The sequence below is a fragment of the Alnus glutinosa genome, chromosome 1 (assembly GCF_958979055.1).
Source record: "Alnus glutinosa chromosome 1, dhAlnGlut1.1, whole genome shotgun sequence".
Lineage (NCBI taxonomy): Eukaryota > Viridiplantae > Streptophyta > Magnoliopsida > Fagales > Betulaceae > Alnus > Alnus glutinosa.
The window spans coordinates 25187794-25211581 of record NC_084886.1 but is presented as its reverse complement, the minus strand read 5'-3'; the positions used below and the strand labels follow the sequence as shown (position 1 = coordinate 25211581).

At 41.2% G+C, this 23788-nt stretch overlaps 1 long non-coding RNA gene across 1 annotated transcript; it reads right to left on the bottom strand.

Moving 5' to 3' along the window:
• Nucleotides 1–8840: 8840 nt before the first annotated feature.
• Nucleotides 8841–23469, bottom strand: LOC133858821 (uncharacterized). The gene is made up of 5 exons (XR_009898606.1): nucleotides 23306–23469; nucleotides 23162–23226; nucleotides 21932–21988; nucleotides 9683–9713; nucleotides 8841–9054 (listed from the first exon to the last, which is right to left on the bottom strand). It is a non-coding gene; the product is annotated as an uncharacterized LOC133858821 (long non-coding RNA).
• Between the last annotated feature and the right edge of the window lie 319 nt (nucleotides 23470–23788).

Below are 23788 nucleotides of genomic sequence, written 5' to 3'. Positions count from 1 at the left end.
TCCAGCTGGTTCTGCTCCACTCGCTTGTTGATGGAGTGCACCTCCTATTGAATAAAGGTGATGGGCTGCTGTATGGTGCTCATGCCTCCATGAATAGTAGCTAAGGCCTCCATTATCTGTGAAAAATTGATCTCCAGCTCTAAAGGCGAGACTGTCTGAGAGGATGAAGCCATATCTAGAAAGCCGACTGGCATGGCAGGAGGTATGGGCACCTTATCATCGGAGTCATCTCTCCGCAGCTGTGCATTAGACTTCATCAAAGTCTGCTTGCTGATGGGCTGCAGAATCTTCATCTTTGGTTCCCCAGTAATGTTGATGCCTGACTGAAGAATGATCTGAGTGAGCAGGTAGCCAAAGGGGAGACCAATATTACCCTCATCACGGGCCTCTAGCATAACGCTCATGTTAGTATTTTGGCCTCATTCTGTGTTTGGACAAAATCACTTATGTGTAAAGATGCTGTAAACAGGGATTCCACTATTTAGAGTGATGTGAGACGATTCTACCTGCAAGTCAGAAGAAATTCAAGTTCCCTGTCAACCATCCGGACGATCAAGCCATCCCGTCCAGACGCCCATCTTTTCCCTTTTCCATCCGTCCGGACGACGTGCTCCTTCCATCCGAATGCCAGACAGATCACCATCATTCGTCCGGACGAAGTGTTCATTCCTTCCGGACCCCTCCACTGTATCGAGAAGATTCTATCCAGCTTGCATCCGTCCGGACATTTCAGCAGCACGTCTGGACGCCTCTAAGTTCTCGAACGATTTTCTGATTCTTTCCAAGTTCCAAGAAAGGGAAGATCAATCAACCATCCGGACGATGTGGTATCCCATCCGGACGCGTGTCTCCGTGAGGCAAGAATCGCAATTCAAAATTAACCGTCCTAACATCTGACAGCCTTGGTCCGGACGCGCGTGCAAATAATATGGAAATTGCCGATTCGACTTCAACCATCCGGACGCCTGCCCCTCATGGTCTGGACGCGCGCATTGCAGATATAGAAATTGTGTGTTGAAGAATTGCCGTTCGGACGTTCATCCCCCATGGTCTGGACGCTCGTAGCCTTATAAGGAAATTACTTGCAGCAGACGTGCGACCGTCTAGACGATGTGCCATCCTGTCCGGACGAGGCTCTTAAACAGGAAAGATTTCCCCGTAAAATTTTTGGAAAATCTTGTCGCACAGTTGTCCATCCGGATGACCCATGTCCACCGTCCGGACGACGCCCAGCAATATTTTACCTGACGCTCATTTGAGCCCCCAGCCTATAGATAGAGGCCCCTGGGCATTGAGAGCTGTAAGAATTCGGTATTGAATTCCACAACTGCTCAGAGACGTGATATTTCCTCTGAAGCCTTTTTCAAGTGTACTGTTGTGGTGCTACATCTGAAGTCTATCTTAGAGGTTGCCTCTAAGGTAAAGGATTCCATTGAAGACCCCTTCAGGTAGGAGACCTGGTTGGGAAGCGTTCATGTTGGATTACACGTCAGAGATCAAGATACGACCACTGCATCGGGTATATGTGAGTGTTACTGTCTTGTATCTAGCTTTGTCTTCTAAATAGTGGAATTCCTGGGTTTGGCTACCCCGGAGTGGTTTTCCTCTTAATTGAGTTTTCACTTCGTCAACAAAAATCTATGTGTCATTTATTTTCCGCTGTGCATTAATTTTTGTTGACACTTGTGCACAGACACTTTATTTTTGAAGTCAATTTCAATTTTCAATTGGTATCAGAGCTTGGTACACTCTGAGAAGATTAAATTCTTGAGTGTCATTTATTTTTTACTTCTATTTCCTATTATGTCTCAAACTCTTAATTCAGTTCCTACCTTCGATGGTTCGAACTATGGCTATTGGAAAGCTCGGATGCGATTCTTTTTAAAATCTATTGACCGTTGGAATATTGTTGACTCTGGTTGGACTAAACTGGAGGATACAACTCCCGAGACAGTCCCTCTGAAAAACGCCCGACTGTCCAATGATAAAGCCCTCCATGCTCTATGTCAAGCACTTTCTCCCTCTGAATTCGCCAAAATTTCAAACTGCAAATCTGCCAAAGAAGCATGGCAAATCTTGGAAACAACATATGAAGGCACAAAACTAGTTAAATCTGCTAAAATTTAGATGTTGATTTCAAGATTTGAAGAAATTAAGATGTTGGAAGAAGAGACCTTTGGAGAGTTTTACTCCAAGATAAGTGACCTTAGAAACTCCATGGTGAGTCTTGGGAAACCTATCTCGGATGTAAAACTCATCCGAAAAATTCTAAGATCTTTGCCTGAGCGTTTCAGAATTAAAGTAACCACCATTGAAGAAAGCAAGGATCTTGAGGAGATGAAGATTGAAGAGCTGGTAGGATCTCTTCAAACATATGAGCTGTCCCTGCCCCCGATCAAGAAGTTGAAGACCATTGCTCTAAAGGCTTCCAAGAAGAAGGTAGAAGCATCATCTGAAGATGACTCTGAGGATGAACATAAGGCTGTGGCTATGTTAGCCAAAAATTTCAGAAGACTAATGAAAGAAGATCGGTTCAAGAAGAAGTTTTCTGAAAGAATGAAGAAATCTCCCAAAGAAGCTGAACCTGAGGAAAAAGAGAAGAAAGATCCCAGAGGTCCCCGATGTTTTGAATGCTCAGGCTTTGGGCATATCCAGGCTGATTGTGGGAATCTTAAAAAGGGCAAGGGGAAGGCATACAATGTGACTCTTAGTAATGAGTCAGAAGAAGAAGCTCCAGAGTCTGAAAAATTTCTGGCCTTTGTAGCCCCACATGTTGAAGAAGAAGACTCATATTACTCGGAGCATAGTGAAAATGAGGAAGAACTCAAGGAGGCCTACAAAACACTCTACATAGAGTATGAGAAGCTGAGGGAAGGCCGAAAGCAACACCTGAATGATCTGAACAGTTTGCAGACCAAGAAGAGTTCATTGCTGCTCAAAGTACAAGAGCTTGAGGAAAAGCTACTAGAGACGCAACTCCAGCTAGAAAGAGTTACTGATGAGAAGCTGACTTGTATGCTATCCATCCAGAAGAGCCCAACTGACAAGACTAGTCTCTGGTATGTAGCTCCCTCTTCCTCAAAGACTGTGTTTGTGAAGCCTACAGTCTTAGAGCCTCCTCCCACTGTTGAAGATAAAGGGAAGGACAGGGTCAATGCTGATGTTCCAAGCACTCAGGAACCTCATTCCATTAGAAGACCTCCTATATGCCATCACTACGGTTTAAGTGGACATGTTCGTCCTCAGTGCTCCCTCCTGAAAGCACAAAAGGCCAAAGCCAAGAAAGAAGTGCCTAAACAAGATCAGTATGGCACTAGACCTGCGGCTCAGCATCGGACTTCATGGCATCCGGTACCTCACTAAGCACCAAGGTATCAGTACCAAGCCCTTAGTCTCGTCAGCGGCCTCAGCAGCGGTTTGTACCAGCCAAGCACAGTGGCACCTACAAGAACAAACCCAAGTAGTCCAGAAGGCCTCAAGAGGAGCAATACTACAGTGAGCCACCCATCTGGATGCGGACCATGATGGAGTGGATGATGCAGTCCTGCCAACAATCACCTTCTGGAAGGCAGGCTTGGGTCGAGAAAGACAGTTACCCCATGAGGGGGAACAGGTGCACCAAGCAGGTTCGGGTGTTCATGCCTAGGATTTGGTTCCTAATCCTATGGCATCAGGTTTGACTGCTTATTTTACTTGACATATTGTTATATGCAATCTAGGAACCAGTTGTGTTTGCCCCCTATGTTACTTGAGAGAACTATGCAGGTACTTTTTAGGGGAAGACAGAAAAAGCAGGTCGAGCGACTGTTTTTCTGTAGTGGCATCATCAGGCGTACACAGGTTTGATCTTGCCTTTTGCATATGATGTCATTTCCATATTGCATGTGTTTTTTTTTTAATTAAAAAAAAATGGGGAGAATTTGCAGGATTTTTTTTTTCTTTTGGCTTATTAGATATTGCATGTATTCTTGCCTGATATCTCAATTCAGTGTGCATTGATTAAATATGCTTAGATATATTTGAGAGTTTTGACTATATTAACCAAGTGTTTTTCCTGTTTATGCAAAAGTAGGATAGCTTCTTTCCTCATGCGATGAAAAAGTGCACTATCCCGGGCTCCCCTAAAGGTACATCTTTCCTTCTCTGACTTTTTGCTTTTGGAAATTTTGGATAAGAGAAGAGGTCCTTGATAAGATGGCCAAATTGACCACATGCTAGTTGAACCTAGAACCTAAAAACTCTGGCACTCCCTACAGTTTGCAGTACCATAAGATTCAAGTAGTAATTCATAAAATGTTCTGTGCTGTAAATTGTTTAATCACTGCTTATGTGCTTGAATTTACCTTGCCCTCTATGAGCAAGTAAAAATTTACCTTGTCCTACATGGTACAAGTAAAACAAAATATGTGTTGTATCTTATGGGGAGTGTATCAGATGAGGGTGACTAGGCCCTAGCAAGTTATAAGGTTTGACTTTTGGCTAATCTGTAGCTGATTTTCTCTCGTATCTAGAAAATCTAGTTGCTCTTTGTCATGTCTTGGAAAGTCATACCTTGTGGGAAAAGAGTCTCCACACACACACGCATTGCTTGAGTTTAGTTGCCTATTTGAATTTTCTGTGATCAGGGAAAATTATTTGTGCTAATTGAAATCTCAACTTTCTTTTATATCTCTGTTTAGTTTTGAGATGCTCTCTGATTGTGTTATCAGTTGATTATGCATGTGTATTCTAACACTTACTTGAGAAAATTTGATCTCTGTAAAATTTTCCTCAGTTTTTCTGGTGTTTCAGTGTGGAGCGTCCGGACGGTCTCTCTTGGCGTCCGGACAGTTAGGGTTCTGTCATTCGGATATTTCATTTTTGGAGTCCGGACCTGGTTGAAGCTTTGTAGTCCGGACGAGCCTTGTCTTGCATCCGGACGCGCGCTAGCATCATCGTGCAGACGGTTACTTTATATCGTCCGGACGCGCATGACCAGTCTGCTCCTTTTCGAGGCAGCGAGCGTCTGGACGTCATCAATCTACCGTCTGGACAGGGACCCCACAGAGGCTATAAAAACCCCTGCTCGCTGCATTCACTCCCTACCCCACAAAATTTTTCTTTTGGCTGCTTGTGAGTTAGTTGGCTTTAAGTTTTTTGGCTTTTTGCATATTCCTCTCATTTTCAGGTATTTTTCAGGTATTTTTCTCTTTAGTTTTTTTTAAAAAACTGTTAGAATGTTATTTTTTTTTTTTTTGGAATGTGAAATGAATATATCTGCCATGTTGAAATTTCTTGTGCTGTTACTCTGTCTTTATTTTTACACAAGTCCTTTTACTGCTGTTATTTTGCCAAATTTTTGTTATCCTAACAAGAATAATTTTGGAAAATTTTTTTTGGGCAAAATTCTTGTTGGATCTTTTGCAGAATCATGTCTGCAGCAGTCCACCCCGCAGGGTTTGTCAGAGGCTTGTGGAAGATAGGGTTGCAATTTAGGCCAAGATTATGGACCGCACTGTCATTGCGGAGTGGAACGTCATTCGGGCTGATATCATGGTGCCACCGCTGGACAACATTCTTGGCATCATCCAGACGTACAATTGGGGATATCTCTATAGCTGTGCGTGTATGGTGTACACCCGACTGGTCAAACTCTTCTATGCCAACCTGGAAGTGGTGCAGAACGATGATCATGGAGTGGTGCTTCAGTCCTCTGTTCCCAGCCATCTCATCATTGTTGATCCTCAGGTCATCAGTCACATCATCCGAGTCCTAGTGCTCGAGATTCCGGCCAGCCCATACAATGAGGTGGTGCTTCCTCCTTCCCTAGACGATCTCAGGGAATTCTTCCAAGCCGTTCCACAAGGCGAGGAGCGCTCTACTGCCATCCGGATTGGTGCCTAGTCACCCTCCCATCGCATGCTGGCCAAGATAATTTAGCAGAACATCTGGCCTGTTGCCCAGCGCAGTGATCTGATCCTGAAACGGGCCCAGTTTGTCTATGCAATCCACCTTCGCTTGCCTTTCTGCATGTGTAAGGGGGTTATGTTAGAGGCCCGTGATAAGGGCATTGCTGGTCTTCCGTTTTGTTGCCTCCTCACTCAGATTATTCTTCAGTCGGGAGTCAATGTCACTGGCGAACCGAAGATGAAAATTCAGCACCCCATCAGCAAGCACACACTGATGAAGTCCAATGTGCCCCCACCTGCTGCTATGCCAGTCGGCTTTCCAGATTTGGCTTCATCCTCATAGACTGTTCCACCATCTTAGCCGGAGGTCAGCTATGCTCAGATTATGGAGGTTCTTACTGCTCTTCAGGGGGGGATGAGCAATATGCAAGTGTCTATGTCCTCCATGCAGCAGTCCCTCACCTCCATGCAGCTAGAGGTGCACTCCATCAACAAGCGCGTGGAGCAAAACCAGTTGTACCTCAAGAAGTGTCTAAAGTATCATCATCCTAGCAGCAGTGATGATGAGGATAATGCAGACGGGACTTTACCCCTGCCTGAGGATGTTTGATTCCCTTTGGCTTTTGTTATCTTTTTGTCTTTTTGTTATTATGCAACATTTTGTTAATTTTTCTATTGTTATAACACTTGGATTTATATTATTCTGTTTTCCGGGTCCTTCTGAGACCGTTAGGGGGAGTAATTTTTTATTTTAGTTGGTTATTTTATTACTCTGTTTTACCCTTTGTCCCCTTGCGACAAAAAGGGGGAGTAATTTTTATTTTTGGACTGGGAATGTATTTCCAAACCGGTCAAGTGATTTTTGTCCCAGATTGGCCAAAGGGGGAGTTTGTTAGTATTTTGGCCTCATTCTGTGTTTGGACAAAATCACTTATGTGTAAAGATGCTGTAAATAGGGATTCCACTATTCAGAGTGATGTGAGACGATTCTGCCTGCAAGTCAGAAGAAATTCAAGTTCCCTGTCAACCGTCCGGACGATCGAGCCATCCCGTTCAGACGCCCTTCTGTCCCCTGTTCCATCCGTCCGGACGACGTACTCCTTCCGTCTGAACGCCAGACAGATCACCATCATTCGTCCGGACGAAGTGTTATTCCTTCTGGACCCCTACACTGTATCGAGAAGGTTCTATCCAGCTTGCATCAATCCGGACGTTTTACCTTCCGTCTGAACGCCAGACAGATCACCATCATTCGTCCGGACGAAGTGTTATTCCTTCTGGACCCCTACACTGTATCGAGAAGGTTCTATCCAGCTTTCATCAATCCGGACGTTTTAGCATCACGTCCAGACGCCTCTAAGTTCTAGAACGGTTTTCTGATTCTTTCCAAGTTCCAAGAAAGAGAAGATCAATCAATCATCCGGACGATGTGGTATCCCGTCCAGACACGTGTCTCTGTAAGGCAAGAATTGCAATTCAAAATTAACTGTCCAGACATCTGACAGTCTTGGTCCTAATGCGCGTGCAACTAATTTGGAATTGCCGATTCGAATTCAACCGTCCGGACGCCTGTCCCTCATGGTCCGGACGCGCGCATTGCAGATACGGAAATTGCGCAGTCCGGAGGTTCATCCCCCATGGTCCGGACGCGCGAAGCCTTATAAGGAAACTACTTGCAGCGGACGTTCGACCGTCAGGACGATGTTCCATCCCGTCTGGACGAGGCTCTTAAACAGGAAAGATTTCCTCCCGAAATTTTCAGAAAATCTTGTCGCACAGTTGTCCGTCCGGACGACCCATGTCCACCGTCCGGACGACGCCCAGCTATATTTTGCATGACACTCATTTGAGCCCCCAGCCTTTAAATAGAGGCCTCTCAACTGCTCAGAGACGTGATATTTCCTCTGAAGCCTTTTTAAGTGTGCTGTTGCGGTGCCACATCTAAGTCTATCTTAGAGGTCGGCTCTAAGGTAAAGGATTCCATTGAAGACCCCTTTAGGTAGGAGACCTGGTTGGGAAGCGTTCGTGTTGGGTTACATGTCAGAGATCAAGATACAACCACTGCATCGGGTATATGTGAGTGTTACTGTCTTATATCTAGCTTTGTCTTCTGAATAATGGAATTCCTGGGTTTGGCTAACCCGGAGTGGTTTTTCTCTTAATTGAGTTTCCACTTCGTCAGCAAAATCTGTGTGTCATTTATTTTCCGCTGTGCTTTAATTTTTGTTGACACTTATGCACATACACTTTATTTTTTAAGTCAATTTCAATTTTCAGCTCATAATATGCTTGCACAAGCAGAAAGGCAAGCGAAGGTGGACGGCATAAACATACTGGGCCTTCTTCAGAATCAGGTTGTACTACACTATCTTGGCCAGCAAGCGATGAGAGGGACACAAGGCGCCGATCCGGATGGTAGTAGCCCACTCTTCTCCCTGTGGAACTGCATGGAAGAACTCTCGGAGATCATCCATAGAGGGAGGAAGCACCACTTCATTATAAGGACTGCCGGCAGCTCAAGGACTAGTACGCCGATGAAGTGACTGATGATCTGATGATCAACACTGATACCAATTGAAAAAAGGAACTGACTTCTAAAAATAAATGCAAGTGTGTGCTCAAAGTGTTAACAAAAATAAACAATGCGGAAATAAACAACACAAGAATTTTTGTTAACGAAGTGGAAACTCAAGATGAGAAAAACCACTCTGGGGCAGCCAAACCCAGGATATCCACAATTCAGAAGACAAAGCTAGATACAAAGCAGTAACACTCACATACCCCTGATGCAGTGGTCGTACCTTGCTCTCTAACGTGTGTAACGCCCCGCCTTTTACAAAAAGGCGTAAGTGAAAATTTTTCGATTTCCACGTGACATTACTACAACATCAGAGTTATAAATTGGTAGCGGAATATAATTTATCTACCAGACTTGGATTAAATAACACATCAGAGCTTTTTAAATTAAATACCTCTAGACATTCAATAGAAAATACTTAGAACAAATACATGGAAACAGGTGTCCATAGTGACACAAGAGAATACATGGAAATTATTAGCAATCGTGTCAACATAAAATGTTATAAACACAGAAGACTACAAACAAAATACAAACTATATATCTTTAACTTGAAGACCACTCGAGCTCTAATCTTTGTCTATAAACCTGCACCAATGTATATATATACATATATAGAAATAAAAACACAAAACAACCTAAGTGAGTCCATTGTTTCCCATAATAATATGAATGCTGATTTATTTAATAAATGCCACATAATGCAAATATGGTTTTATAGTCACGTATATATGCAATATATAATCTATGGTAGCTAATCACAGTTATATATTAAATGTATACCTAACCATAAAACAGTAATATGACAGTTTTAAATGCAAGGCTTAATTATCAATTTTATGCACTCCTCTCGTGAAGGAACCAACGGTCCGGATTAGCGTGTCACGGGAGCCAACGGTCCCAGTTGGCAATACCATCAACACCCCAGCTGTATTAGCCAACTCTCACATTTATTAGTTTGTTACTGGAATCCAAAGGTCCCAGCAGACTATGAGCCAAAGGTCATAACCCGTTTAATTAATTAAGTGTCACGGAAGCCAAAGGTTCCACTGGCAGCCATCACCCCCCCGCTGCATACCAGCTTTGTTATTAACCATTTTAGTTAAAAATAGAAAACATGTAAAATCACATGCGCAAACAAATAAATAAAGCAGTAAACACAATATTATGAAAAAAATCCACCAACTTCGTCCTCAGTAAGTATAGAGATACTTACAGCCATTTAGTGCAGTTTCTCAAGTCATCATCTGCAATAATATAAAAATGCTTAAAAATACAAACCTACCTTTAAATAAAATTAATACTATACTATTATAAAATCTCCAACTACTTTCTGGATACAAACTTAACCATGAGCTCCTTGTTTAGAGCTTATTATTCTATACTTAAAACTATCTAAGGACAGTAAAATTCCCAAACTTATTTATTTATGCAAATCAAACATTAATACCCAAAACCACACCAACTCCAAATATACTTATTTAGTCAAACCCTTTAACTAGAATTAACCACAAACCACATAAACCCATACATAACCAACTAGAACCGCATTACTTAAACACCCACTAAAACTGAACGATACCCAGTCATACCTGCATGATTGGGTGGAACAGGGGAATAGCTCCAAAGGGATACACTACCACTACACACACACTGACACTCAAAACACCAATCAAAATACCATACTACCAAAATCATTCCTAACCAACAAATCAACACTCTCACAACTTAACTAAACCAGAATATAACAAAATAGGGACTCAAAATCTCCATAGCCAACCCACTGAAAAACAGAGGATATACCAAACTTTTCTATACTGAAACATGTTCCAATTGAAACGTACTCAACAGAAACAAAAGACACGGCTAAGAAGGAAAACAGGGAAAACACACCCAACAAACAGAAGCACTACAAAATAGGGAACACAACCTATTGACAACCGAACACACACACACGGCCATCCGATCAAAACCCAAAACACACACACTAAAAACACATCCACTGACCGGAACAACACCCAACATCAATTTCCAAATCCATCACCACCGGAATACCCAAAGATTAACCACCAAAAACACCACATACACGAACATCACAGTATTCGGCCAATCAAAGGAAAAACAGGGGAATTAGTTCAACTTGACAAAAGTCCATAAAACCTCAATTTCCAATTTATCTATCAATTTCACTAAATTACAGTAAATTACTGGAATTTACCTTTGGGGATTTTTCAGAAAAATCCACCGAGAAAAACGTTGAAATGGGTCATGGAATGCGAAGCCGGAAATCGCTACTGGAAGTCGCCGGATTTCCGGCCAGAACCGCCGGAAATCGCCCCTGGGATCGTCACCGGCAATGACCCACGGAGGATCGGGTCTGGGTCTCGCCGGAGAGTCGGGTTTCAGCTCCGGTTCTTCTGGGTCCTCTCCTCCGTCGGTTTCCCTCTCTCGGTTCTCCCTCTCTGATTCACTCTCTCCCTCTCGGCTGTCTCTCTCTCTCTCGGCCGTCTCTCTCTCTCTCGGCCTCTCAATTTCTCTTGTTCTCCTGATCTCTCTCTCCCTCTGTTTCGGCCTCTCTTTCTCTCACTCTCGGGCTATCTCTTTCTCTCGGCTTCCCTGTTCTCTTTTGGGAGAAGAACAGGAAGAACAAGGAGGGGAAAGAAAAGTCGGGGAAGAGGGAAAAGAAAGAAAGGAAAAGAAGAAGAAATAAAGAAGAACAACTGGGTTTCTCTCCCTCAGCTCTTCTCTCGCTCTCAACTCTATCTCTGACTCTCTCCCTTTGTTTCCCTCCATCTCGCCGTCTCTCACTCTCTCACTCAATCTCCTTTGTCTCTCAGATTAAAGAGAGTAAGGAAGGAATGAGAAAGAAGGAGAAAGGAGAAGGAAGAAAGAAGGAAGAAGTGCGTGAGTTTCAGAAGGGGAAGGAGAGTCTGTTAAATAGGCAGGTAGGAAGTGTGACGTGGAGGGGAATGACGCACAGGGGCTGACGCAAACATTCATATCTTATTGGCAAAGATATAGATTAAGTGAATCTGTAAAGATATTTTATTAATGATATTTTTATATAAGGTCTTTCTCATTTAATAACTCACTAGGGTATAATTTAAATCTGTTTTGAGCCTAGCTCATTTCATAATTAATGTTAATTTTTGAATAACATTATTACACTGATAATATTATTATACAAAATAATATTAGATCAAAATAATATCTTGTACAATAAATATTTCAAAATAATATTATATATTAATAATATTATTCTACAAAATATTCTCGTATAATAATATTAGAGATATTATTATTCCAATCAATTTAAATATTTAGGTTTTGGAACAGATAGCACATAAAGATGCAATTTATTAGAATAATGTCGATCGAGTAATTAAAAGCGTGAATTGATCGCCATAGATTTTAAATTCTATTTAAAACACCTTGTCTTAAAATCTAGGGTATTACAACGTGTAACCCAACACGAACGCTTCTTAACCAAGTCTCCTACCTGAAGGGGTCTTCAATGGAATCCTTTACCTTAGGGCCAACCCCTAAGATAGACTTTAGTTGTAGCACAGCAACAGCACACTTGCAATGGCTTGAGAGAACAAATCAGCTCCGATAACTTCACAAAATAACTCTCTAAGCTCTGAAGGAATTCAATATTGAATTGTTGCAGTTCTTAATGCCTAGGGGCCTCTATTTATAGGCTAAGGGTTCAAATGGGCGATCGCTATAATATGTATGGACACCGTCCGGATGGTAAACCTGGGCCGTCCAGACGGACAACTGTTCGATAGAAAATTCTGAGATTTTCACTGAAAATCTTTCCTGTTTGAGAATCGCGTCCGGACGGAAAGGCAATGTCGTCCGGACGGTCGAACGTCAGCTGCAAGTAATTTCCATATAAGGCTTTTGCGCGTCCGGACCAAGGGGTAGTCCGTCTGGATGGTTAATCTTCAACACGCAATTTCCATATCAGATGAGCGCATGTTCGAACCATGAAAGGCAAGCGTCCGAACGGTTGAAGTTGAATACGCAATTTCCTTATCAGGTGCACGCGTGTCCGGACCATGTTGACAGACATCCTGACTGTTGAATTTGAATTGCGATTCTTGCCTTATGTATGAGCGCGTCCGGACGGATGCATCAATCTTCCCATAAATGAACTTGGAAAGAATCTGAAGCTTGGTCGAATACTTAGAGGCGTCCGGACGGGCTGCTGAGACGTCTGGATGGATACAAGCTGGAATAGGAGCTTCTCGATACAGTGAAGGGTCCGGACAGAAGTCTACATCGTTCGGACGGATGATGCATGATCTGTCTGGCGTCCAAACGATATGGCGCGTTGTCCGAACGGATGGATCAGTGGACAGATGAGTGTTCGGACAGGATGGCAAGATCGTCCAGACGGTTGGTAGGGAACCGACTTTTATGACTGCAGAATCTTCTGAAACACTTCTGAATAGCGGAATCCCTTATAAAACAGCATCTTTACATACAAGTGATTTTGTCCAAACATAATGAGGCTAATCACTAACTAACAGTCCGGAAGGCTGGCAAGTAACCGAATTTTTTGACTTGCAAACTGTGCAGAATCTTTTGGAAACACTTCTGAATAGCAGAATCCATGTTAAAAAGCATCTTTACAAATAAGTGATTTTGTCCAACAGAATGAGGCCAATTACAAACTAACATAAGCAATATCAGGGCGGGTATGCGAGAGGTAAATCAATTTGCCAACTAACCTCTGGTATCTTCCTTTGTCTGTTGGCACTTGACTTGGATGTTCTCCAAGCCTGTGATTCTGAGCAATTGGAGCGTCTTCTGGCTTACAATCTAGTATTCCAAGCTCACAAAGTAAGTCTAGTATGTATTTTTTGCTGAGATAAAAATATACCTTTCTATGATCTAGAAACTTCTATTCCCTTGAAATATTTGAGTCCTCTTAGATTTTTCATCTCAAATTCGGTTGCCAATTGTTTCTGAAGTTTATCAATTTCCTTTACATCATCCCTTATAATGATCATGTCATCAACGTATACAATTAAAGCTGTTGCCTTACCTCGTTGATGCTTAAAAAATAATGTATGATCTGAATTACTTTGGCAGAAGCCATACATCTTCATTGCTTGATTGAATCATCCAAACCATGCTCGAGATGATTGTTTCAATCCATACAATGCACGCTGCGACTTGCACACTAATTCAGTTTTTGAAGATGCTGTGTAGCTTGAAGGAGTGTCCATGTAGACTTCCTCTTCAAGGTCGCCATGGAGACAGGCGTTCTTTACATCCAACTGATGTAATGGCCAATCAAGGTTGGCTGCGAGTGATAGTAAAACCCTTATTGTATTTAGTTTAGCCACCGGTGAAAATGTTTCTTGGTAATCTACACCTTATGTTTGGGTATATCCTTTTGCAACTAGTCTCGCCTTATATCGTTCTATAGATCCATCTGGCTTGTGTTTAACTTAGAAGACCCACCTGCACCCAACTGTCTTCTTTCCTTGGGGTAGTGGGACCAAGGTCCATGTTTGATTCTTTAGTAGTGCCCCCATTTCTTCCTCTATTGCTTTTGTCGACTTAGGATCCATTAATGTCTCCTGAACTGTAGTAGGAATATGACATGCAGAGAGCTCCTGTAAAAAACTCTTGAGCAGCTCACGTAATTTTTCGGTGGAAACATAGTTGGCAATTGAATACCTCGACCTTCTTTCCTCCATGTCTGGGGAGTATCTATTTGGTGGTTTGCCCTGGTTATGCCTGAAAGGTAAGTTATACCTAGCATCTATAGCATTGATAATTGAGGGTGTGCCAATATTACTTACCTCAGGAATATTCTTAGGAGATGGGCATGCATGTACTGAGAGGCGGGAGGATGCTGGTTCTTCTCCTAATGGTATAGGCTCAACTACTAGAGGTTCTTCTTCGGATGGTATAGGCTCAGCTACCAAAGGTTCTTCTTTTGATGGTGTGTCATTCTGATCCTCAAGCCATTTAAAGGTTAGCCAATTCAGCTCTTCATCTAATGTATCCCCTTAAAGAGGAGCAATGGATGTCGAGGAAGGGTAGAAAGGGGCGGACTCCAAAAAGGTGACATCCATAGTCACAAAAGTATGCTGAGTAGTAGGGTCATAGCAGCGGTAGCCTTTTTGGTGTGTAGCATAGCCCAAGAAGAGGCACCGAAGAGCACAAGGGTCAAGTTTGGTACGCTAGTTTTTATGAAGATGTACATACGCCATATAGCCAAAGATACGGGGTGGGAGCATGAGGGCAAGAGGCAGAGAGATCGAGGCTGACAAGGATTTTAGTAGGGTTTAGAAATTTAAGACTTTGGATAGAAGGAAGTTGATCAAATGGACAGCATTGGTAACAGCATCAAGCCAATGTCTTGTGGGAACATGTGTGCCGAGGGAGAGGGCTCGGGCAGTTTCAAGAATATGTCAGTTTTTCCTTTCAGCTACCCCATTTTGTTGTGGTGTCTGGGGACATGAAGTTTTGTGAATAACGCTGTGGAGTTTAAAATAGGATTGAAAATGGTGATTGACATATTCTCCACCATTGTTAGAACGAAGAATCCAAATTTGAGTTGAAAACTGAGTCTGAATCATAGCATGAAATGACTGAAAAGCCTTAAATACTTTGTCCTTATGTTTCAGCAAATATAGCCAGGTCATTCGTGTGCAATCATCAACAAATGTCACAAACCAACGTACACCAGAGACAATAGACATAGGGGATGGTCCCCATACATCGGAATGAATTAAAGCAAAAAGGATGTCACTTTTATTCATGCTTAAAGGATAAGTAGCCCTATGACTCTTGGCTAAAATACAAGTATCACAATTTAACTCAGAAGTCCCTACATCAGAAAATAAATCAGGAAACAAATGCCTTAGATACCCGAATGATGGATGTCCCAAACGGAGATGCCAAAACCAAATTTGTCGAGTCTCGGAACTTAGTGAAGAAGACAAGTAATGAGCTCTCCCCACACTGAAATATTTCATGTAGTATAATCCCCTCCTTTTAGTACCACGCCTAATTATCTCCTTGGTGAGAATATCCTGTATAAGACAAAAATCAGAAAAAATGAGTACCACACAATTGAGGTCTGTGGTAATTTGGCTCACAGATCTTAACTTGTGAGACAATGAGGGAACAAGAAAAGTAAAAGTGTTGGATAATTGAAGAGAGGGTGTTAATGTCACAGATCTAGCTCCTATGAAGGGAGAGACCACTCCATTGGTATTTGCAATGCTAGTGCATCGTGGAGATGAATGGTGAGAAAGATCCTCAGGATCAAAGGTCATATGATCTGTGGCCCCAAAGTCAAGTAACCAATCATCACGGTCGGTATTGTATCGAGAAGTAATTAAGGCCTGATAGGGATTACCTTGATCCACAAAAGAAAAATTTTGTTGAGGGATTAGAGAGAGACACGATTCGGCTGTTGCTACAGCAGCCTTGCCTATGCCTGTACTTGTACCAGCAATGTCTTGTTTCATCCAGGCTTGGAGTTCATCCCACCAGTCAAGATATCCATGCAGCTGGAAGCAATTTTCCCACGTGTGCTTCATATTGCCACAATGAGTGCACTTTAATTTGTCAGATGATGATCGGGCTTTAGAGCCAGATTTTCCAACATGCAATGGGTTTGATCCATGGATCCCAAGCTTAAGGCCTCTCGAAGCAAGCACTGCTCCTAGAGGGAGTTCATGGTCACCTGCGTTCATCACCACCTGACAAAAGGCCTCTCTACGGACATGAGCAAAAGCTTGCTCTACGGTAGGAAACGGGTGTAGCTACAACACGTCACTTCGGATGTTGTCCAGCTTGCCGTCAAGACCATCCAAAAAAATGTAGACTCGATCTTCTTGGAGGAGATTATTATACCTTTGAATATCAGCAGGGCACTCTATTGGATTTGGACGTCGAAAATCAATTTCACGCCAAAGACTTTGCAAGTTAGTGTAATATTTTTCCAGGGATCCACCTACTTGACGGAGATGTCAAACACGGCACCGGAGATCATAAACCTGGGATGTATCACCACCATTAAAATAGGTGGTGGCAGTAGAGTCCCATACCTGTTTGGTTGTGGGAAACCGAATAAAGTTTCCAATTAACGTCGGATCCATGGAGTTGATAAGCCGTCCTTTGACAATGGTGTTGTCAGTGCACCATTTGCACAAGGACAGGTTAGTAGAAGATGACGGGGTCAGTTCGCCATTGATGTAGCCAACTTATCTTTGCCGAGAATGTACATCTTGACAACTTGGGACCACAAGCCATAGTTGGAGCCATCCAACTTGATGCTAATTGGTAGAGCTACAGGTTCAGAGGTCACGGTTGGGGCCTGGGCTTTGGATAGAGCTTCAGCCATCTTGGAGGTGAGTAATTCAGAAAGAATCCGGTCGGTGGAGGATTCCTCTATCTGGGTTGGTGTTTCGGTGGCTACCATAGGTAGATAAGAGGTTAAACCCTAGGGCTGGGTGTGAAGGGCATGAACAAGGGACCAATCATAAGATGCTCTGATACCATGTCAACTTGTTTTAGTATATTTCTCATTAATCAATTTATAGAGGTATTATATACATTTATAGAGAGATTTGCTACGCTATTTTTGGGATATACAGATTTTCAGTGCTAGAATCATGGCTTGACAGTTTATGGTTTATTCTTGAAATCTCTCTGATTTGGTTAATTCCTATAATCTCTCTGATTTGTCTCTAAATTGACAACTCACGCCAACATAGTTGTGAAGGGATTGGACCTTTTGGACAAGAAATGCCTTGGAGAGAAGAATTCTTACTCCAACATGCCTGTTATCCCACCCAAAGAAGTTATCAAACTCTGCAGCTCCAAGGACCTGTCCATTCACTTGGATGTAGTTGAGGTACATCGAATTCTTGGTGGCCTTGTGCAGCCAGGAAGTACCCCACAAAAGCTCATCTTGATAACCAGAGTAAGAGCAATAGAAGGGGCACACAACATTCCTCAATGTAGGGTCCTTTGTACTTGTCAGCAAACTCAAATACCCTCATAGCCCTTCTGACCAAAAGATTAGCATAAGTCAGGTCACTTCTTCTAAAGACCAATGAAGCAGTTGCAAGAGTAGCAGCTGTTTCACTCGCTACATCAAAACCAGGGGAGTTTTTGTCTACCTTGAAAACATTCCTTGGTGTATCCATGCCTACAGGTCTCTCCTGGCTAGGAAAGGCATTGTAGAGAACCAAAGAGATAGTGAAGCAAGCAAGAAGAAGAGCAGTGAAAGAGGAAAGAACAAGAGAAAGACGCTAAGATGATAAAAAGTACAAGAATATGTGCTGTATGCATGCTACGGGTTGACCCAAATATGCTTGTGTCAGTGGGTGTGTTGACTGTTATGGTAATGTCGGTTTTGGTATTTGGGTGGAAGGATCGATGAAGAATATGGGTGTGAAGAATTTTGCACAAAGAAGTGCTTAGATAGGTTCTCAAAAGCAGAGGTGAAGGCCGTAACCGACTTTGTCGGTTTCGTCGAAGGTTTTTTGGAAGACAAATGTGACGTCGATGCCGCATACAAATGGGAGCTTCTCTGAACAATCAGAGGGTCAAAACATACTTTAGAAGCTATCCTTTATTTAGCAGAGGGGCAAAATGGGTAAAATGCCCTAAAATATTCACGTGTTAGTCACATGAATCGGGTTCCGTCAGGATTTAACAGCGAATTCGGATGGAATACCCTTCCATGAGACGTTTTGATAGTTTGATACTCCAATTCGAGAGATTTACTAGTTTGATACCCTTTTGTCAAAACAAGTGGTAGGTCAGTACCTTTTTGTAAAGTTATCCTTTTTTTAATAAATAAATAAATAATTAGTTAGGTTTGTGGGTGGCTGACATCTCTAATGGGTGGGCCGGCCACCCATAGCAAACCCCGGGGGTGGTCGCACCTCCCCTGAGTGCCTCGTGGTGGACCTGTGAGGCCCTTTGAGGGTCGTGCGGCCACCCCCGGTGCCATCGGGGGTGATTTGGCCACCACCGATACGCATCAGGGTGGTTGCAACACCTCTCGATCCTTCCAAGGGTGATTGCGGCCACCCCCGATGCTTGTTGGGGGTGGTCTTGATCACCCCCGATGGACCCCGGGTGACTGCACCACCTTCAAGGTTCGCTTTGTGTGGTCGGCCACCCACTAAAGTGGCCAACCACCTATAGATTGAGCTTCTTCAATTTTTTTTTTAATTAAAAAAAAAACATTTTAGTCTTTTAGGAAAATAATAAATTATGTGAGTTTTTTTAGTAATTTTGGTTCAATTCCAATCATAATATATGTGTTGTTACCAAATTAAGGAATTCAAATAATTATTCCATTCCACCCTTTTTCATTCTCAGTAATAACTATTCATTTTTAATAGAATACCTATTCCGTATACGAAACGAGTTCTGAGAGTTCAACTCCAGACTCATCAGATTCATTTTAGATATCTTATGACCAATAAGGAGGATAATCTTCCAAATGATATCTGTTCATTTTGCTAAATTCTAATCAGTGCATTCATTCTTTACTTCTTGATCTTATTAAAATTTCTTCAAGATAGCTCCTCCATTCCAACAAGAGGTGGAGTTCTCCCACTACTGAAATTTTTATTTTCCATTTCATGCATCACGACTTCGTATAAATTAAAGACTTCCATAGGATTCATTTTTCTTTCAAAAAATAATTAAAAATACTTAAACTTGTGGAAGAACAACTCACTAATCTTTTGTAAAAGAGAGTATGAAGACATATCCCATTGAAGGCTCCACCTTTGCTACATATGAAAGGTAACAAACCACCAACACACGAGGAAACTCAATCTTAGAAACTCTATCCAAGTTTGTTTTCAGCTACCTTTTGTGTCACATTTCCTCGAACACCTCTACTGCAACTATGGCTTCCCATTCCTCTTCTTCTGTTTCAGCCGATGCCCACATACATTCCCCTTACCATTGAACCACAACAGCAATCCAATCAACATATTCCCATCACCCCCAAGCCACAACAGCAACAAAATCCACATACCCATCTCCATCGAACCACAACAACAACCCATTTGGATACTCCGAAGTGGTTTTTCTCTTAATTGAGTTTCCACTTCATTGACAAAATATCTGCCTTCTTTTAAATTCCGCATTTAGATATTTTGTTACACAAATTGATCACACACACATGGTAATTAGGAGTTTATTTATTTTCACTAAGTGTTGGTTTATTTTAATTAGCTCATTCTTGCTTGATGAAAACGCTTCCATATCAGGGAATTTCAATTTTAGGAATTTCCATAATAGGGACATCGTTATTCTAGAAGATTTATTGCAGAATATTAATTTCAATATGGAAAGGGCTAAGTAAGCAAGTAATTTGCACAGAATATCTCTAAGAAGGAAATATCCTAGTGAAGGAAAGAATCTGAAAGATTTACAGCTCAGAAAGTAGGTTTTCCCTACAAATCGTCTAGATGCCTAGTTGGTCGGGACACCCAAGTCAGAAAGTTAGTCGGGACACCCAAGTCAGAAACCTAGTGTCCTATCGGGGTCCGAACGCTATAGCAGACAGTGGAGTTAGTAGCTCAAGGTCCGAAATAGGTCCAGACGTTGAAGTCAATAAGTCTTAGTTTGCACAAGGTTTAGACGAAAATGCGATGACTGCGGATGAAGAAAGGGTTTTCATGCACCGTCTGGTTGCTATCTTTTCTATGTCCAGACTCGCATTAGAGAATTAATGGACATTCAAGTGAAGGTCCGGACGCCACAAGCATCGTCCAGATGCCACCTATGAAAATCCGATTCTGATTAGAATTAGGTTTTCTGAATCCAATTTAAAGGGGCTTTGTGCTTGTAATTTTGTGAGAATTCAGTATTGAATTCCAGTGCGTTAAGAGAGGATGTTTACCCAGACATTGTAATATTTGCTAGCTCTCTTAGAGTTTTTATTTGTGTTGAAAAAATAAAGATTACTTCTAATTAATTGTGTGTGTGTGAACAGTGTGCAACAAAATATGAAATATAGAATTAAAGGAGACAAATATTTTGTTGACGAAGTGGAAACTCAATTAAGAGAAAAACCACTCCCAAGTATCCAAACTCAGGATATCCACTATTCAGAAGACAAAGCTAGTTACAAAGCAATAGCACTCACATACCCCTGATGTAGTGGTCGTACCTTGAACTCTAACGTGTAACCCAACACGAATGCCTCCCAACCAAGTCTCCTATTTGAAGGGGTCTTCAATAGAATCCTTTACCTTAGGGCCAACCCCTAAGATAAACTTCACAGCTGATCAAATCACATACTGGCAATAGCTAGAAAGCTAACAGATCTTCAATATCTCCTTAAACATGCCCTCTAAGCTATAAGGAATTCACTACTGAATTCTTACAAATTACATGCCTAGGGGCCTCTATTTATAGGCACAGGAATCCAAATTCGCGTCTGACTTGAATAACCTAGGCGGCGTCCGGACAATATCTGAGGGTGTCCGGACGGACAACTATACGATCGGCTTTCCAAATTTGCTAGAAGTTCTTTCTCGAATAGAGCCACGTCCGGACAATCGCACTTCAGCTGCACGCAATTTCCATATTAAGGCTTTGAGCATCCGAACCATGAAGTATAACACTTACATTACCCAATCTAGTAGCATACAATCTAGGTACATCAAGAATAAATCAATGGCGGCTCAAATGTACAAAGAAACAGCATTGCCAGATGTAGGTAACTTCGTGTCAAAAGACACTTACATTACCCAATCCTGTAGCGTACAATCTAGGTACATCAAGCATAAATCAATGGCATCTTACTCAGCAATACAAAGAAATAGCATTGCCAGATGTACGTAACTTCATGTCGCAAGACACTTACATTACCCAATCCAGTAGCGTACAATCTAGGTATATTAAAGCTCGATGCCTTTAAATCATGCAAATAGAAATACACATATTGTAAAAACAGCACACACAAACACACCATAATATATGTATGCATATGCAATGTCCCCAAAGCTCCTAGCTCAAGAAACCGAGTCCTAGACTCAAGTAGCTGTGTCCCAGACATAAATAGCCAAGTCCCAGACTCAAATAGCCATGTCCTTGACCCAAATAACCGAGTCCCAGACTGAATTCCCCGAGTCCCAAGTTATGCCGTTAAGCACGCAATGCATCATGATCCCCATTTTATACTCACTCAAAATAATATTCATTTACAATGCAATCATAGTCTACAAAATTCCCAACCATATCCTACAGTCACACCATTCATTCAAACTCCATATATCATATTCATACTTTCAAACATCATCATAATTTCAATATACTCAAAAGTACTCAAATCTTCCAAAACAGATATATTCAACATACAGTTGGTTCAGATTTATAAAACAACATATATATTTTGCAATTCTACATTATATAAAAATAATAGTTTCTCAGTGAGTAAAAAACTCACCTTGGCTGCATGGATATTAAGCATTAGGTCTCCTAGACACCACCATGCAATGCATCACTGTAAAAACAATACATTGCACATTATTGACAACTTCTAATATTGGACTCACATTTAGCTCTTAAATTGCTCAAGAGCTAATCCTTAGAAAACCCATAATATTTTAAGGGTTCCAAACGTCTATCCATAAATCCTAAACACTAACTAAAACTCAAACAATACTAACCCAAAGTATTTATTAAGGGTTAGATATTAAAAATCACTATTTAATTAATTATTAACCCACAATTAATTTCACTAACCCATAAATTATTTTCACTAACACTTATAATAATATTAGCTCTAAAATTATATCCACTAATCTCTATATTATTTCTCACTAACATTTTCTCAATAATATTAACCCTCAAATGATATTCATTAACCTTTTACATAAAACACTACCATATTTAAAATAAGGGGTAATTACCTTTTTCCCCCATGAATTGCCAAAAAATGCGCAATGCCCCCATGAACTACCAACTCGACCAAAATAGAGCATTCAACTACCAAAGACAACCATTTTCCTCCCTTCCGTCAGTCAAAGGGGTTAAAACAAACGGTCAACAGGTCATTTGCCGTTTTATATGGGAGCATGTTGGAAGATGATGGTAGTTCATGGGGGGAAAAGAGGAAGATGGTGGTAGTTCATAGGGGGAAAAGAGGAAGAAAATGAGGGTAAAAGGGCGTGTGACTAACGGAAGGGGGGAAAATGGTTATCTTTGGTAGTTGAATGCTCTATTTTGGTCGAGTTGGTAGTTCATAGGGGCATCGCGCAATTTTTGGTAGTTCATGTGGGGAAAAGGTAATTACCCCTTAAAATAATATTAACCCATAAGAAAATCTTAGGGTTAACTTCACAAATACAATTTAAACTAAATACCCATAATTATTTATTTTTACTAACATTATAACCAAACTCATAAATACTTATTTTTACAAAACCCATAGCTAATTTGAGATTAATCATCACTATAAACACAATTAATCCACAAATTAACAATCTAGGTTTTAAACACTTTAAAACCCCAAATTAATTTAACCCATCAAATTAAGGTTTCCAAACTTTAAACCCATAACATAATATTGCTATTTAAACACTAATAACACTAACCCATAAGGTTTCCTTAGGGTTAGGCACAAGAAAGCGCAATTAAAATACATAACCCAAAAGTTAGGGTTTAGGAAACTTACTAAAATTCACCCAAATAAAATCCAACACTTGGTGACCGTTTAGGAAGCTCCAAACCGTGCAAATCCTAAAGATAAACGAACACTAAATTCTAACATTTCAAGATTTAACCCAAAATCTCAAATGACAAGAGTTTATGAAAATACCTCAAACCAAATCGATAGAAACGTTGATCGGGCTTCGTAAATCACATTACCGAAGTCAAATTTGAGTTTAGACGGCTGGATCTTCGTAGATCGGGGTTTTAAGGTGAAGAATCAAAGGGACTTAAAAAGCCCCTTTGTTCTTCTCGGGTCAGATGCCTCTTTCCATAATATAAAGGACAATGCGCCTTGTTTCTTCTTCTTTATTTTTTTTTTCTTTTCTTTAATGGCCATTTGGCCATCATGTATTAAATGGCCAAGTGGCCATTTTGTGTGAATGTGGGGCACAGATGCGCCCCATGTCCCCATATTATTTTTTATTTATTATTTACTTTTGTTTTGACTTTTGTTTTCTTTTTCGTTTATATTTTTTTTTTCTTTTCTTTTCTTTTCTATTTTCTTTTCTTTAGACTTAAAAATATTCTTTTGCATTTTTAAGGACACTAAATTAATTTTAATTAATTATTATTAAAATTTCGTATTTTA